Below are 6057 nucleotides of genomic sequence, written 5' to 3' on the forward strand. Positions count from 1 at the left end.
CACATAGGAGAAGCGCCCATTTGCTTCTCCACCCCCCCTCCTCTCTGTCTCTCTCTTCCCCTCCCGCAGCCAAGGCTCCATTGGAGCAAAGATGGCCCGGGCGCTGGGGATGGCTCCTCGGCCTCTGCCCCAGGCGCTAGAGTGGCTCTGGTCACGGCAGAGCAACGCCCCGGAGGGGCAGAGCATCGCCCCCTGGTGGGCAGAGCGGCGCCCCTGGTGGGCGTGCCGGGTGGATCCCGGTCGGGCGCATGCAGGAGTCTGTCTGACTGTCTCTTCCCGTTTCCAGCTTCAGAAAAATACAAGAAAAAAAAAAAAGAATGGGGCAAGGATTCTGCTACTACAGGTCACAGTTCAGTGAGCCAAAGATCAGAGTTAACTGACTAGAGAGGGGTCTTTCATTTGGGGGAAACCATGTTGCAGGTAGCTGGTCCAACCTAGAAACAGAACACTTGTGAAACAGCTCCTACCTGCTGGGAAATCCTTGCAAGCTCCTGCCTCATCCTATGGGATCTCATACACTTGTGGTCCATTGCAGATGGAATTTGGGAGAAGCAGAAGCCTTGGGCACATCCAGGCACAATCCCTGGAAGATGTCTGGCCCTAAGGACTAATGCCTTGAACTTTTCAATGGAGATTTCACTTCCTCGGGGAGTTAAGTCTTCTAGACTGTCAGCAGCGTCTGCCTTGGCCAAAGAACTAAAGTTAAAGAAGCTTCTGGTATGGCTTCTTACCCTTCAAACAAAAGTGCTCTAGACTCCCCCCCCCACACACACACACACACTTATGAGTCCAAAACATTCACAGTCCTATCACTCTATAAATAAACTCATTAATAAAGAAAAAGATGAAAACATATGACACAAACATCTTCATCTCCCTTCCCATTAGCTTTGAATTCTCTCTACAGCTCTTCTTAGCTTCAGAAATGTGGGATAAAAATGTCCCTCTAACTATTTAAATCTAATTCCTTGCTTGTGCTTTTGATTCTACACTAATCCATAAATGCAAAAGGAGAATAAAATGCTACAGGCAGAGAAAAAAGTGTTCACTGTAGCAATATCAATGAAAATTATATGTTAAAATTCTGGTTAAAGATGGCAATTTACTAGCATGTATTATTTCTTCTTCATTTTCTTCTCCTACTAAGATGATAGGAAGAATAATTCTTAAAAACTACACAGTGAATGAGACAGGGGACATCAGCATTGAACAGGCTCTATAAATTTTTAAAAGACTGAAAGTTGTTGGAAGAATAGTTACTGATTTTGAAAGATAAAAAGATCCAGAGCAGGGGCATGAAAAACCAACACTTTATTCCATAAAACCTTGGAAAGCCGATGAATTCAGCAGAGCCAGTACACCTAGATGAAGATATCTGATACCCAGCCCACTCACTTCTTCCCCAGGCAAGAAGAGCTGAGTTTCCTCTTCTGGAAAAATTAACATGAGAAGCTCAGGGTTCCAAGACACCGCAAATATGGAGGACAAGAGTAACGACAAAGAGATTAACTGAAAGTCTATAAAATGAAGTGGTGGGATTAAGTCCTTTTCCCCACCATCCAGATTGCTACAGGCAGCATGCTTATTATCAAGTACTTCCCTGATGACTTTTGGAGGTCGTTCTTCACTGGCATTTGGGGAGCAACAGGAAAATGACCAACCACTTCTTCAAGTACCATGAAGTGAAGCCCACCAGTTGAAAAGCATCACCACCATCCACTCCCCAACATATTCTCACTTGAACAAACACATTAACATTTTTTTGACTTATTCTTAAATATGAACAAACAACGAAGATTCACCAAATAATTGAGAAAACCTCTAACATGAAAGTGAGAAATCAAATCAAACAGAAAAAAAACCCTACCTTATGTAACAGAGATATGCAAAGCAGAAGAAAAGATTTCCCCTGATTGCTACCCCTCAGTTATATACAAAAAACCACATACACTAAACAGTAGGAAATCAAGACAGAAAGAACTCAGAGATTAGGGAAAAGCTTTTTATTTATTTTATTTATTTTTATTTTTTTTAGAGAGGAGAGAGAGAGAGGGAGAGAGAAGGGGGAGGAGCTGGAAGCATCAACTCCCATATGTGCCTTAACCAGGCAAGCCCAGGGTTTCGAACCGGCGACCTCAGCATTTCCAGGTCGACGCTTTATCCACTGTGCCACCACAGGTCAGGCCTAGGGAAAAGCTTTTTAGAAATGAACATATATGGTTGCCAAAGTTAAAAACTTGAATAGAATGCCTGGAAAATAAAATAAAAAAAAAATCTGAAGAAAAAGAGAACAAACACCAAGAGATGACCAATGAGTAGGGGGAAAAATTAAATAGAAAATAAATCCAAGAACTGTATAATACAAACTATAAGAGCTACAGGAAGAAAGAATAGAGAAAACAATGAGCAGGGAGTGGGAGGGTATTATTACTTTCTCAATGACAAGTCTCAAGATTGAAAGGACCCACAGGCTATCTAGCACAATAAATGAAAGAACAACCACATTAAAAGTTCATGAACATGAAATTTCAAGGACCAGGGAATAAAAAGAATATTATAAGATAGTCTTTCTTTCTTTTTTAATTTCAAAGAAGGAATAAGAATTATGAGGCTTCAGACTCTTCCTTAGAAACACTGGATAGCAGTAGACAATGAACCAAGGCTGTCAAATTTCTATGGGAAACTTTTTAACTTAAAACTTAAATGCAGCCAAATTACCCAACAAATTGAGCAGTAGAACAAAGAGTTCACGCATTTCATAACCTGCAAGATATTTACATGTAGTAGGAAGCTACCTGAGAATATACTCCAGCAAAAGAGAGGAAGGGAACTAAGAAGATCATGACAGGAAATAGGTAGCAAAGGATACAAGTTAGAAAAACGGTGTTGGTAGACCCCAGGGTATTATACATATAACTTCCCAGCATCACCAAGGACTCCAATAGAAAGAGAGGGGCACTCCATATAATATCTTTAAAAATACAGCATTTGAAAAAAGATGAACACATGAATAGAAAAATATGCATATATTTTTTAATTAAGCAATTGTAAATTTAGGAATAATAAAAACCTGATGTTTGGTTTCTTTGGAGTTTTTTGTTTGCTTTTTGGGTTTTCTTGCACAGCAAAAGCAAAGATCAACAAAATGAAAATACAACCCACTGAATGGGAGAACAAAGTCACCAATGACTTCGTTCAATGACTTTGACAAGGGGTTAATATCCAAAATTTATTTTAAAAAACAAACAAACAAAAAACTTATTAAACAACACCAAAAACAAACAAGTAATCCTATTTAAAAGGGCAAAGAACCTGAATGGAAAATTCCCCAAAGAGGACAGACAGAGGGCCAATAGACATATGAAAAGATACTTAATGTCACTAGTCATCAGAGAAATGCAAATTAAAATCACAATGAGATAGCACCTCATACCTGTCAGAATGGCTGTCACCTATAAATCAACAAACAACAAGTGCTGGTGAGGATGCAAAGAAAAGGGAACCCTCATGCACTGTTGGTAGAAATGCAGATTGGTGCAGCCACTGTGGAAAGCAGTATAAAGTTACCTCAAAAAATTAAAAATGGAACTACCATATGACTCAGTGATTTACTTCTGGGAGTATATCTGAAGAAACTTGAAACACTAATTAGAAAGAATATATGCACCCTTATGTTCACTGCAGCATTACTTACAATAGCCAAGATTTGGAAGTAGCCCAAGTGTCCATCAGTAGATGAATGGATAAAAAAAGCTGTGGAATATTTACACAATGGAACACTACTCCATTTTAAAAAGAAGGCAATTCAGGAAAGAGTTACCTCTCCTTTTCCCTTTTCCTTTCCTTAACAGTTGTCTGCTGATTCTCAGCCTGAAGAAGATTCCACAGTCCTTATTGATCCTTTTTTTTTTTTTTTTTTTTGGCATTATCATTTTTTGAAACACAGTTAACCTAGTTTTCTAGTTTGAGGTTTCCTTTTGGCCATCTTAAAAAACATTTTTTTAAATCTATAAGTTAGACAAGAAGGAGTTCTACAATGTTCAAGGCATTCCAGCAGTCATCTCTCAGTAAGCACGTGCAGGATCATGGGCATGACCTTTCTTCAACAGGAATAGGCCTTCTTGCTGCTGCTCCCCAGTCTTTAAGTATGCCAGCATCTCTTAGAAGAATGAACCAGGGTACTGCATGCCTTGCTAGTTTAATGAATCTTGAAATTAGTTCTGCATTGAATCAACAAAGAGCTCATAGTGCATTGTCTTATGTTAGTACTTCTTCCCATAATTTGCAGCCTATATTTAACATTGAAAGTAGAGGTCTACTCCCTTTGTTTTCTCAACTCCATGGAGATACAGACCAAGCCTGTAACATTTCGGCCAGCTTTGGTCTGTCTGCTAGAGATTTAGATGAATGGAGTCATTATCCAGCAGACAAGATTACTCCTGAGAATTTGCCCTACATTCTTCTACAACTTAAAAGGAGGATAGCTGAAGAAGGCCTTACCCTGAGTTATGCTAGAAATGGCAGATCTGCTACACGGGAGCCACCATACAGAGTACCTAGGGATGACTGGGGAAAAAAGGACACTTTAGAAGAGATAGTTTTGACAATCATGGTCCTCGTCTCAATAGTCTCAACCCAATGCTTGATTATGACCATGGAAGTCATTCTTAAGAATCTGGTTATTATGACAGAATAGATTATGAAGATGACAGATTAAGAGATGGAGAATGGTGTATGGATGATTCTTTTTTTTTTTTCTTTTTTTTTGGTGAAAACTCACATAACTATCATAAATTTGACAGTAAGTATGAGAGAAAGGAACATGGTATTGGCCCCTTACAAGAAAGATCTCTCTTTGAGAAAAAGAGGGGTACTCCTCCAAGTAGCAGTATTGAAGATTTCCATGGACTCTTACCTAGGGTTATCCCCATCTATGCTCATATGTGATTTGCCAGTTTATTCTAATAAGGATTGGAGTCAATATATCAATGAAGCAAGTCACAGTCATCAATGCTAGCTTCTTGAAATCTACCCAGAGTGGAATACTGTCAATGATACAGGACACACAATGAGTGACCCATTCATGTTGCAGCAATTGACAAACCCAGCACCAGGAATTCTGGAGCCTCCACTTCTCTCATTTTATCTTGGGGGACCAGCAGTTGGACCAAGAGGAAATCTGGGTGCTGGACATGAGAACCTGCAAGGACCATAGACTCAAAGTGAAAGGTTGGAAAATGACTGTCCAAGCAAATAATATCCAAAGAAAAGCAGAAGAAGCAATATTCATATCTGATAATGCTGACTTCAAGAAAACAAAAGTAACAAGAGACAAAGAAGGACATTTCATGATGATAAAGGGAACATTTATCAAGAAGATATAACACTTCTTAATAGATATGCACCAAACCAGGGAGCACCATCTACCAGGGATCAGTTAGCCATCTACTAACTGATCTAAAAGTAGAAGCAAAGAACCTGACTTGTGGTGGCTCATAGGATAAAGCATCTACTTGGAAACACTGAGGTCCCCAGTTTGAAACCCTGGGTTTGCCTGGTCAAGGCATATATGGGAGTTGATGCTTCCTGCTTCTCCCTTTTCTCTCTTTCTCTCTCTCTCTCTCTCTCTCTCTCTCTCTCTCTCTCTCTCTCTCTCCCCCCTCTCTAAAATGAATAAAGTCTTTAAAAAATGTTAATCTATTTAAAAATAAAGGCAGACAGAAACACGATACTTGGAGACTTCATCATACCATTAATGCCTTTAGCTAGATCATCCAAAAATAAAATCAATAAAAAAATACCAGCCTTAAATGATACACTGGACCAAATGGACATAATAGATATTTACAAGACATTTCAGCCCCAAACATCAGGTAATACATTCTTCTCCAGTGCATGGAACATTCTCAAGAATAGACCATATGTTGGGCCACAAAACTAATATAAACAAATTCAGAAAGATTGAAATTATACCAAGCATATTTTCCGACCATAAGCCTTTGAAATTAGAATTCAACTGTAAAAAGAAATAAAGAAACCCACAAAAATGTAAAAATT

General features: G+C 39.0%; 1 pseudogene; it reads left to right on the forward strand.

Moving 5' to 3' along the window:
- Window positions 1-4036: 4036 nt before the first annotated feature.
- Window positions 4037-5215, forward strand: LOC136320683 (matrin-3 pseudogene; annotated as a pseudogene).
- Window positions 5216-6057: the final 842 nt, after the last annotated feature.

The sequence above is a fragment of the Saccopteryx bilineata genome, chromosome 1, assembly GCF_036850765.1.
Source record: "Saccopteryx bilineata isolate mSacBil1 chromosome 1, mSacBil1_pri_phased_curated, whole genome shotgun sequence".
Taxonomy (NCBI): domain Eukaryota; kingdom Metazoa; phylum Chordata; class Mammalia; order Chiroptera; family Emballonuridae; genus Saccopteryx; species Saccopteryx bilineata.